Genomic DNA, 12,823 nt, shown 5'->3' with positions numbered 1-12,823 from the left:
AGTATCTTTGACTTGTTTCTATTTTCCTCTTCCTCGACCCTAACACCCTGGTTTCCTTCCCCCTGCCAACTTAGTTTAAACCCTCCTTAACAGTTACATTAAACAATCCCACCAGGATATTAGTACCCTTTGAGTTCAGGTGTAACCCATCATTTTTCTATAAGTCATACCCCACCCCCCCAAAATAGATCACAATGATCCAAGAATTTGAAGCCCTGCCCCTTGCACCAGTTACTTAGCCACACGTTCATCTGCTTAATTCTGCTATTCTTACCTTCACTCTGGAGATCCGGCTTTTCTTCCTAGCTCCCAGAAGTCTTCCTTCAGGACGTACTCTCTTTTTCTGTCTATGTCATTGGTACCAATATGTACCAAGACTTCTGGCTGCTCGCCCTCTCTCCTCAGAATAATGGTGAGGCTGGCGGCCCTCAGTGCTATTGCAGTGCAAACCGACAGCAACTAAAGTTGCAAAGAAATGTAGGAATCACCAAGTTACAGTCAGAATAGCCTGATAAAACTAGAAATTGAACTAATATTGCACAAGAGACTTGGCATTAAAATGAATGGATTAACGTGGTTGGAGTCCTTGCATGAAGTACAGCCACTATCCTCTTCCGTAAGTAAAGTTTTACATTGTAATAATCATTAATTACTGCTAAATACCTACTCCATCACAAAAAAGTGCCCAAAAGAAAGCAATGGCAAACCATTTCTGTAGAAAAATTTACCAAGGACAATTGTGATCAAAGACCAAGATCATCTACATCATACGACACGGCAAATGATGATGATCACAAAAAAAATACTATTTATACGTATGAGAACTCAGCAATTTAGATTTTAATTATTGTCAGAGGTTTACAAGTATTCACATATACAAGTGATATGTTTTTATCTCTCTTAATCCTGACTTTCGTATTATTCATTTTTGATATTTACATGCTATCAAATATTCTGTACCAATATGTTAAATGCCGTTGATTCATGTACAGGGACTCTAGTTCCCAATGAACATTACCATCTTTTAATTTCTTATCATTTAAAAATAAATTTTTCTATTATTTCTACAATAGTGGTTGACCTCACATTTTTCCACCTACACTCCTCCATCTGCCTTGTCCTTGCCCATTTATTTAACACTCTCTCTCTCTCTTTCTTTCCCCTTCAGACTGCACTGCCACTGAGCTTTCTATAATGAGCTTTCTATTATCATCCATCTTGAATAAGTTACATTTGATCTCCTTGTCCAAACATTGACGTACAGTATTTCATGAACAACTTGGGTTTTACTGCATCGATCACTGTAGACTCAACTAGTCACAATGTCCTTACTTTTTTTCTGTCCATTATCCAATCCTCAATTTACATTAGCATATCATGCTAAGCGTGCAGTCTAATTGTGTTAACAACAATCTCATATATGGCACCACATGAAATGGTTCACCTATATCTACACTTTTTGTTGCAAACTTGATCTTCATAAGTTATCTTTCACCTATGATATTGACATCTCAGGCTGAGAATTATTTTCTATGCATTCCGATACCACTTTGTGAATAAAGACTACAGTATTTTCTCCACTAGTGATGTCAAGTTATTTGCTTTATAGATCCCACTTTTCTCTTGGCCTTTCTTAAATGATAGGGCTACATTTTCAAGCTTCAAATTTGCAGAAACTGTTTTGAACTGTATAGAATATCGGAAGACAAATGCACACTCCTTATTCGCTCCATATCTCTAGCTCTGCATTATATCTGGGAGATTTTCAGTCAATTTCCAAGAAGACAGGCACAAGCTATTTGCTTAATTTCTCTTAGTTCTTTTTATTTCTTAATTTACTTTCCCCTTGAATAAGATGCATTGATAAAGTGGACAGCCAGACACCTTTTGTCTGGATGGAAATGGCAAATTTTAAAGTGCTGGGAGGAAAGTATGGGGGGGGAGGGGTGTCAAAGGCAGGTTTTTTTTAACGCAAAGAGTGGTAGGTGGATGGATTGCACTAGAGGTAGTATTAGAGGCAGATATATTAGGGACATTTAAGAGACTCTTAGATAGGCACCAGGATGAAAGAAAAATGTAGGATGGGAGTGTAAAATGGATCTTGGAGTAGATTAAATGATAAGAAAAGCATCGAAGGCTGAAGGACCTGTACTGTTCTATGTTCCATATTCTGTATATATTCTATGTTTTGTCTCATTTTATTTGGGACCCATATTGACCAGTTAATCTTTTCTTTATTATACCCTCAATGGCCATTTCATTAGCTACCTCCTGTACCAAATAAAGTGGACACTGAGTGTATATTTGTGGTCTTCTGCTGTGTAGCCCATCTATTTCATGGTTCAAATTGATGTGTTTTCACAGAAGGTCTTCTGCACATCATTGTTGTAACATGTGGTCATTTGAGTTGCTGAGAGTTTGAACCTCCTTGGCCATTCTATTTTGACCTCACTCATTAACTGCTGCTCACTCAATCTGTTTTTGTTTATCATAACATTTTCTGTAAATGCTAGAGACAGTTGTGTGTGAATATCCCAGGAGACTGGCTGTTTCTAAGATTTTCAACCATCCTGTCTGGCACAAACAACCATTCCAACAGTCAAAGTCACTTTGATCACATTGCTTCCCCAGTCTGACCAACAACTTGAACCTCTACATCATGTCTGCATGCTTTTATGCATCGAGATACTGCCATCTGATTGGCTGTTTACATATTTGCATTAATAAGCAGGTGTACATTTATACCTAATTAAGTGGCCACTGAGTGTATGTCAGGGCAGCTTTTACAGTTCACTTTGAAATTTATATCTAAACGTTCATGTGCTAAAAGTTGAGTCTGGTTAGACTAATTTTCCAATAAATACTGGAAGACTGAAGAGTGCACATACAGTGCCTTTATTTAAGAAAGACTGCAAGAACAAGCTAGAGAACTATAAGATGGTGAGCCTAATCTCAGTGATGGGCAAGGACTGATCAGGAATAGTCAACATGGCATTGTGTGAGGGATATCATGTCTCATGAACTTTATTGAGTTTTTTTAAGAAGTGAGAAAGAAGATGAATGAGGGCACTATTAGGAAGACCTTTGACAAGATCCTGCATGCTAAGGTTGCCCGTAAGAATTGATCACATGGATCCAGTGTGGGTTGGCCAACTCCATACAAACTTGGCTTGATGGTAAAGGAGGATTGTTTTTCAGAGCTGAGATCTGTGTCCACTGGTGTGTCACATTGGTCAGTGCTGGGTCCATTGCTGTGTATCATGTATTTATTGATTTGGATGAGAAAACAGATGGCATATGTTTTGAAGATGACACCAAAACTGGTGGTTTAGTAGACAGTGAAAATGGTTATCTAAGATTACGAAAGATCTAATTTACTGGAAGTGGGCCAAGGAATGTCAGATGGAATTGAACTCTGACAAGTGTGAACTGTTCCCTTTTGTTATTTTAATCTAGGGCCAGATGTACACAGTAAATGACAGGGCCCTGGAGTGTGTTATAGAGCAGAGAGACCAAAGGATACAAATTTATAATTCCCCTAAAGTGGTGACAGAATAACCCAGGGTGACAGAGGAGACATCTGGACCCTCTACTGAATGTTTAAAGAACGTGATAAGGTGGATGTGGAGAGGATGTTTCCTCTGGTGGGGGTATCCAGAACTAAAGGGCGCAGCCATAAAATACGAGGGGTAATTGATAGGTTCGTGGCCTAAGGTAGAAGGAGGTGAGTTATACAGCTCTCGTTGTATGCACATGCAGTTCAACTCTTTGAGTGATTATGCAGAAAGTTTGAAGTTAATAACTCATCTCTGTCTACCCTAAGCCAAAAAACTTATCAATCACCCCTGATAAGTTATTAACTGATGAGTTATTAACCTCAAACTTTCTGTGTAACCACTCAAAGAGTTGAACTGCATGTGCATGTAACGAGAGCTGCATAACTGATCTCCTTCTACCTTGGACCACGAACTTATCAATCACCCCTGCCGTCGGCACTTTTTGGATGTCTAAGATTCATATGCTCCATGACCGCTGGACTAAGTGTGTAAATGTAGGAGGGGACTATGTTGAAAAATAAGTGTGCTAGGTTTTCTAAAATTGACTCCTTCTACCTTAGGCCACAATCTTATCAATCACCCCTTGCTGAGGGGCAACCTTTTAAAACAGAAGTACAGAGGAATTTTTTTAGCTAGAGAGTAGTAAATCTGTGGAATGCTCTGCCACAGACTGTGGCAGAGGCCAAGTTTGTAGGTATATTCAAAGCAGAAGTTGGAAGTCGATAGATTCCTGATCAGTCAGGGCATCAAAGGATATAGTGAGAGAGCAGGTGTATGGGGTTGAATGGGATACAGGATCAGCCTTGCTGAAATGACGGAGCGGACTTGATGGGCTGGTTGGCCTAATTTTGCTCCTATGTCTTATGGTCTTATGGTCTTACCTCATTGGTCAAGGCATTGAGCACAAGAGTTAGAACCTGAATAAATGAAATAAATAAATATAATAACAAAATAAAATAAAAGATTGTACAACAGTACAAGACATTGGTGAAACCACACTTGGAGTATTGTGAGTAGTTCTGCTCACCTAGCAATAGGGAGGACATCATTAAGATGAAAATGGTGCAGAACAGGTTTACAAGGATGGTACCAGGACCGGAGAGCTTGAGGTATGACTGGATATGATTGAACTCTTTTCCCTGGAGTGTAGGAGGCTGAGGGGTGATCTTATAGTCATAAATATGAGGGGAATAGATAAGGTGGATGGCTACAGTCTTCATCCCAGAGTGTAGTGTAAAATTAGAGAGAATAGTCTTAGGTGAGAGGGAAAATATTCAAAAGGAGCCTGAGGGGCAAGGTTTTTACCCAGGGGTCATGGTAATCTGGAGCAAGGTGCCAGAGGAACCAGCAGAACTGAGTGCTGTTACTGTACAATGTTTAAAAGATATTTGAACAGATACACGGGTAGAATGTTTCACAAGAATACGGGCAGGCGAATGTGACTAGCTCAGGTCGGCAACTTGATTGGCATGGATGAGTCATCCAAAGAGCCTATTGATGTGCTGTATGGTTCTGGGGCTCTGATATTAGCATCATCAAATTGCATTTTAAACCCACATCAACTTTCCATTGTAGTGTAGTGGTTAGCGCAATGCTATTTTAGCTCGGGGTGTTCCAGAATTCGGTGTTCAATTTCGGTGTTGCTCTGTAAGGAATCTCTGTATGTCCTCCCTGAGAGTTTCCTCTGCATCCTCCGGTTCTCTCCCACAGTCCAAAGATGTACTGGGTAGGTTAGTTGGTGTTTATAAATTGTCCCATGATTAGGTTAGGGTTAATCGGGTTTGTTTGGGGGTTGCTTTGGTGGCATGGCTTGAAGGACTGGAAGGACCCAGACTGTTCTGTAACACTATAAAATGAAATAAAACTTCAGCCTCAAATGAAGCTGCATGTGAGCATAGAATCCATATTTTATCATTGGTAAATTATTATTGTCACATGTACAGAGGAATAGTGAAAAGCTTCTATATTGTTCATACAGGTTGAATTCATTGCAACAATGCATTGAGGCAGTGCAACATAAAACAGAAGAGTGCAGAATAAAGTATTACAGTTATTGAGAAAGTGCATTTCAGGTAGATAATAAGATGCAAGGTCATAATGAGGTAGATTCGGAGATTGATTCTGCTTTTCGCAATTTCTTACGGACAGGGCAGAACAGTTGCTGTACCAAGCCGAGATGCATCAGGATAGGATGCCTCCTGTGGTGTATCAATTATAATTGGTGAGGATTAAGGGGACATGACAAATTTCTTTGCCTCTGAGGAAGTAGAGATGCTGGTGAGCTTTCTTGGCTATGGTGTCAATGAAGTTGGATCAGGACAACCTATAGTTTTTGTTCACCCCCGGAACTTGAAGCTCTCTACTGTCTTAACCTCAGCACTGTTGGTGTAAACAGGAGCACGTGCACTGCCTCTCTTCCTGAAGACAATGACCATCTCGTTTGTTTTATTGACATTCAGAGAATGGTTGTTGTCATAGCACCATGTTACTCGACTATATATCTCCTTTGCTTTCTGTGATTCATCATTATTTTAGTTACTGCCCACTGTGATGGTATCACCCATAAACTTGTAGATGTAGTTCGAGCAGAAACTGGTCATGCAGTCACGAGTGCACGGCGAGTAGAGTAGAGGATTGAGGATAAAAACTTGTGGAGCACCAGTGTTGAGAATAATCATAGTGGAGCTGTTGCTACCAATACTTACTGATGGCAGTCTGTAGGTCAGGAAATCAAGGGCTCAGTTACAGAGGGAAGTATTGAGTCCCAGGTTTTGGAGCCTGGTGATGAATTTGCTTGAAATTATTGTATTGAAGACAGAGAAATCAAGAAATAACAATTTAACTTAGGAGTCTTTACTGTCCAGTGTTGGGCCAGGGAGATGATGTGTGCTGTAAACCCGTGTTGGCTATGAACAAGTTGCAATGTGTTGAGATTGTCAGGGAGGCTGAAGCTAATATGTACCATGACCAGCTTTTCGAAGTACTTCATGATGGTGGATATCTGAGCCATGGAGTGGTTCTCATTAAGGCACATTACTTTGTTTTTCTTAGGTACCAGGATGTTAATGGTCTTCTTAAAGCAGATGGGAACCTCAGATTGAAGCGGAGAAAGGTTAAAATGCCTGCACATACCCCCACCACCAGCTGATCTGCACTGGATCTAAGGACACGGCCAGGGCTTTTCACTTTCCCAAAGACTGATCTTATATCTGCAAAGGTGACTTTGGGTGCAAGTGCATTGAAGGCTGGTGGGGTGGGTGGTGATTGACATTTTCTAGCTTGCTAGATATATTCTCCAATATTTCAAACTGATCATCATTGAGAAACTACTCATTATTCTGTCAATGGAGTTCTGCACTTACTGAATTTGGCAGCTGGCAGAGAGAGCCTAGATACATTCCACCAGCCTCGGATGAATGCAAACCACTGTAGCAGAGTTAACAGATAAGATGTTAGCCATTCCATCAGCTCATTTTGCTGATGCATTGCTAAATAGCAGGGAGATGCCAATGAGAAAGAGCCTTCGCCATTCCAAATGATTCTATATAATAGAGCATTAATATAATTTGTTTGTCCATAACATCTCGGGCAATAACAGATGGACAGTAAGTCTGGTCATGTGGTGATTTTCTATATCCCAATAAAATGGACAATAACTATACAGGCTGCTGCATCCAAACTCATCTCTAAATCACAGAGCCATATGGACATTCACTGGTCATTTCTCTCACTTTGTTCACACTAAAAAAGCACCGTCAAACATTTTAACCATTGTGATGTTCCTTGTCGAGCTCTGATATATTCATATTGATCCCGTGCATGGTACCATATGCCTTGCCAATTAGATCCCAACATTTGCATGTATTGCACTAAACAGCATGATGCCACCTCATGATAAAAACATCTAAACATCTGCCTTTATATTTTGGTTTTTTTTTGCAACTCACTTAAACAGCAGTTTTCAAAACTAGAGTTATTTGGTTCATTAGGAAACAGCTTTTATCCACTATCTTATCCATTTAATGTTGATAGTTTAAGTCCTACTTCATTGCCTTTCTTTAATTAGTAGTGGAATCACTTAGGGTGAGTATGTTGTTCTCCTAGGGGGTTGTCTATTGGTTGGTGCTCAGGTGGCTGTAGAGGCTGATCTGAGATGAACATGTTCTGGTACAGTGTGGGCTGTGGTTAGTAGTTGTGTCTCTTGGTTGTTCGGTCTCTCCTTTCACAGTTGCCGCCTGTTCTCTGCAGCACAACAGACATCATTCTCATACAGTGTAGCTCCCTCTGAACAGATATCCTTCAGGTGCATCTGCTGACTGTAATATCTTCCCAGTTTTTAGATGTACAGTAACATTGAATTCCTTCACGCTGATTTTGATGATATCTTTGAAGTATCTCCTTTGTCCACCAGGGGCTCGTTGACCTCCCTTTAACTGGATCTATTTTGAGAAATGTGATGACATGACCTATCCATTGGAGTTGCTCTTGCTTATTATGTAGCCTCCTCCAGTACACTGATAATAGTGCATCTGTCCTTCCTGCCGATCCTCAAAATCTTTTGTGAGGAACTTTGTTGACATTGTTCTAGGACTTTCAGATGCCTACCGTAGGTGGAGGTTTACCTCTAGATGGGTGGAACCGCACATCGTTGTTTTTCTTTAAATAGTGACCTTTGGTAGCTACCCAAATGGCTTTTCCAAATCTTTCCTCAGAGCCGGTATTGAACTTTAGAGAGCTTTTTCTCAATTAATGGGATTCCATTCCAGTTAAAATGATTTTGCTAATAATTTTAATAAATATCTATGTACTTGTTTATTTGTGTATTTTGCCTTTGTTGATACAGTATTTAATTGATAATTCACTATTATCTTTTTTAAATAACTCAATACAGACACGTTCTTTTTTTATTACTTGTGGTAGTTAGCTACCATTCAACTTCCCCTTCCAATTTCCCACTATCAGGAGAAGGGCAAGAATAACAGCACCCCATATGCAACCATACATACAGCTTAATAGCATGAACATTGTATTCTCCAGTTTCAGGGTACCTGCTCCCTCACTGTCCCTTACAATCTCCTTCTGATCTACCTAGGGGTTTCCAACCTGGAAGTCTGTGGACTCCTTGGTTAATGGTAAGGCTCAATGGCATAAAAATGTTGGAAACTCCTGTTCTACACACACTCTGACTTTCCCTCTCCCACCCCACACATTTTCTCTCTCTTCTCCCATTGATCTATCTCTCCATCATCTGCTTGATCCTCCAACTGGGCCCCTCCACCCACTTTTCCCATCTTCCTACACTATCTCCCTCATGCCTTGCCTTCCTTTCCTACCCGATTCCCTTGTTTGCAGCCCTTTGTTTCCTCTACCCATTATTTCTCAAACTTTGTCACTATGTCCACCCTTTCATCTCCCACCTGACTCCACCTTCCATTCTTTTCTTCTCACTTCGATCCATTTGTCACCTGACAGCTCTTGTCTGACTCTTCCTCCTCATCTCCTTAAACTGGCTAACTGCCCTCTATTCTTTCAGTGCAGATGAATGGCCTTGACCTGAAACGTCAATTATCCATCTGCCCCAAAAGCTAAAGCCACTGAGTTCCTGTAGCAGTTAGTTTTTCATTCCAGTTTCTAGTGTCTCGTCTCTTTTGTCTCCATTCAAAATTATCACAATGTGTCTAAATCTCAGCATCCTCAAATTAATATTTTAATCTATATGTCAGTAGTGTCCTGAAAGATTTTTCAACTTTCTGAGTCATTTACGACTGCATAAGAGCAGTTTATTATCCACAGTGACTCTAATTGTTATTAACTGCATTATGCTTTGTGATTTTTACTTCAGATATCTGCTCAAGTTTAAGCCACTGTTGGAATCCATGTGCATCAGTGTCCAAAGTACACCGGGTTACAGGATAATTTATTGGGAGAATTTAATTAGCTAGTGTTAAAATTTGCATAAAGTACTTGCATAGTTCAATGACTTTACTTAGACCCACGAGCCTTGTAATTCATGATACAATGGCCTTGGGGTAGATCTGATTTACTGTCAATGGATAGAGGAATGCCAATGTAAGATTTAAACAAAGAAAGAAATAAATCCTCACATTAGCACTGCCCAAACTTTATTCATGTGTAATGAAACTACAATGTAAACTGTCAATTAAAACATCAATGAGATTTATTTATATATAAGTATAGTTTATGTCCTATGCCCCTTAATCCAAAAAAAATCTGATTTCTTTCCATCCATTTCCAGTCCAAAAACAGTAAATATCTAAATCCCATCGAGCAATGAGTAACCTCAGAATAGTGTAAAAGAAAAGAATAGTGGCAGAAAATACCATAGTCCTCCTTTCTTTCTGGGAAAGAATAGTAGAAATATATATTTCATTAAATGTCTACACTGAGTATACGTGTAAAGGTACTGGCATCTCTCTTAATCAAGCATGGTCATAAGGCAAATCAGCCTCATTAATACTGCCTCTATTAAAGTCTTCTCTTAGAATAAATAAATTTCAGCACACTTTTGGTCACTTTGGGAACTTTTTTATATAGAAAGTGACAAGCAATGGACAAAATGAAATGAATAAATGTTGAGTTTGAACATTCGTTCAACAGCTGCAAAATTTGCTGGACCATCTGTACTAGCATATTGCAAACAATGGTGCTGGCAGCGAAATAAAAAACATCTACCCAGCTGTGTATAGATTAGGAAGGGTAAACTACTTGAGGCCCTGCATTGGTCAGGGTAGACCACTGATGTTGCATCCCTGCTGACTACGTGGTGCGTAAGCCAGGGCAGTACGGTATGGAGAATAAGCTGTTGCCGATGCAGCAGGCTCTCCCTCTCCACACAGCTGATGAATCCAAAGGTATGGCAGAGACTGATGCACTAGAAATGGTTTCGGTGGGCTTATTAGCTAACCTACATGTGAAAGCCAGGAGCTGGACTTGGTTGTTAGAAGCTAATTCAGAAGTATTCCATTGGGAGCATAAAATGGTAGTGGAATTTTATCCCCACGAGTCATAGTCATAGTCATACTTTATTGATCCCGGGGGAAACTGGTTTCTCCCCCACCCTGGCTATGACAACCTTAAGGATCCAAGAGTAAACTGCAGAATTAAAAAATAGTGCAATGTTACAGGGTGGATGAAGGTAATCACTTTGAACTTTGGATCGTTTGCTGGCATTTGTAAGAATAAAACCAGTTTTTCCCCATTCCCTCAATTTTTTTTTCAATTCCATTTCTTTCGGATGGTTACATATCCATCTGTTCTATCTGCTTTGTTGGACTGTAGAAGAATGTAAGGGAATAGCAGACAGAAATATTAAATAAAAAGAGAGAGCAAAGAGAAGCAATAGAAAAGACACAGGAGATCAGCGAAAGGAAATATAATAGGGATTTTAAGTGAAGCCTATATAAAGATATACTGTTCTGCAAAGTTCTTTATTTTTAGTGAGTGAACTTGCTGCAAACTTCAATATCTTCCTTGACCTACAATGTGCTCTTCAAGTCCTTGAAGTTTGAATGGTTGGTTATCCCCACAACTGAAACTTAATTTAGGTAGCAGAGTTTGAAATAAAAATATATCATTTTGACTATGATTTATTTCCTTTCTTTTTTATGTCATTTTCTACTTGAGGTTGAAAACCAAGGTTTACTCAGAATAAAAAAAATATTAAACTGGCTTTGACGCACGGTAAACCCGAAAAGAAGGAAGGGCGAATGGCAAATGGTATCCATTGTTTGGGTGCTTCTGATACTGCTTGGAGACTGAAGTAACACCGGATGCACGGCTGCATGCTTGTGCTTTGAACTGAGTCAGATGACATTGGGAACATATCAATAATGCTGATAACATCCATTTGGAGAGCTTTCTTAGGGAAGAATTTGTGAGCATTGAGAGAAGCATGGTCTTATTTGGGACAGTCAGTCTGGCTTTTTGAGAGGCAGATTGTGACTCTCCGAAGAGGTGACAAGACAAGTTGAAAGTGGAGCAATAGGTGTGATGTATATAGATTTTAGTAAGATGTAAGTCGCGATGTAATGATGCAGCTCTATAAAACTCTGGTTAGGCCACACTTGGAGTATTGTGTCCAGTTCTGGTCACCTCACTATAGGAAGGATGTAGAAACATTGGAAAGGGTACAGAGGAGATTCACCAGGATGCTGCCTGGTTTAGAAAGTATGCATTATGATCAGAGATTAAGGGAGCTAGGGCTTTACTCTTTGGAGAGAAGGAGGATGAGAGGAGACATGATAGAAATGTACAAGATAATAAGAGGAATAGATAGAGTGGATAGCCAGCGCCTCTTCCCCAGGGCACCACTGCTCAATACAAGAGGACATGGCTTTAAGGTAAGGGGTGGGAAGTTCAAGGGGGATATTAGATGAAGGTTTTTTACTCAGAGAGTGGTTGGTGCGTGGAATGCACTGCCTGAGTCAGTGGTGGAGGCAGATACACTAGTGAAGTTTAAGAGACTACTAGACAGGTATATGGAGGAATCTAAGGTGGGGGCTTATATGGGAGGCAGGGTTTGAGGGTCGGCACAACATTGTGGGCCGAAGGGCCTGTACTGTGCTGTACTATTCTATGTTCTATGTTCTGTGTTTGAATAGGTCCCCCAATTAGACTCATCGACTCATCCAGATAGTCATGAGGCATGGGATTCAGAGTGACTTGACTGTGTGTTTTCAGAACTGTCTTGCCGACAGAGGGCAGAAAGTGGTAATAGATGGAGTACAGTGACTAATGATGTTTCATAAGGATCTGTTCTGGGACTACGGTACTACTGTTCTTTGTGGTTGCTATAAATGACTTGGATGATGAAGTGGAGGAGTGGGTTAGTGAGCTTGCAGATGACATGTAGGTTGGAAGTGCTGTGGATAAAATGGAAGGTTGTTGGATATAGAAAGGAGGCAGAGCTGGGTGGAGAAGTGGAAGATGGAGTTCAATCCAGAGAAGTATGAAGTGTTACACTTTGGAAGATTGAATTTGCAGGCAGAGAGCAGGGCTAATCGGAGAATTCTCAACAGTATGGAGGAACAAAGGAATCTTAGGATCTAGATTCACAGAGCCCTCAAAATGCTGCACATGTTGAGAGGGTGGTTAAGAAAATGTATGGCGTGCAAGCCTTCATGAGTTACAGGATTGAGTTCAAGAGCCTTGATGTAATTTTACGGCTCTGTAAAAGTCTGGGTGTGTCCAGTTTTAGTTATCTTATTCCAGGAAGGATTTGAAGCTTTAGAGCAGGAGTTCCAACC

General features: G+C 40.2%; 1 long non-coding RNA gene across 3 annotated transcripts in view; it reads left to right on the top strand.

The window, feature by feature from the left end:
- The window catches only part of LOC140205265 (uncharacterized), a 144,747-nt gene that overhangs the window by 61,509 nt on the left and 70,415 nt on the right, over positions 1-12,823 (top strand). The window contains exon 3 of one of the 3 annotated variants that reach the window (XR_011887803.1): positions 6,609-7,604. The exons of the other annotated variants lie outside the window; for them this stretch is intronic. This is a non-coding gene — a long non-coding RNA (uncharacterized lncRNA). Of the gene's footprint in view, positions 1-6,608; positions 7,605-12,823 lie in introns of those variants that run through there. 3 annotated transcript variants of the gene reach the window in all.

Source organism: Mobula birostris, chromosome 11, assembly GCF_030028105.1.
Source record: "Mobula birostris isolate sMobBir1 chromosome 11, sMobBir1.hap1, whole genome shotgun sequence".
NCBI classification, from domain to species: Eukaryota; Metazoa; Chordata; class Chondrichthyes; order Myliobatiformes; family Myliobatidae; genus Mobula; species Mobula birostris.
Note: the sequence above shows the minus strand (reverse complement) of the source record. Positions and strands in the feature narration are given on the sequence as shown.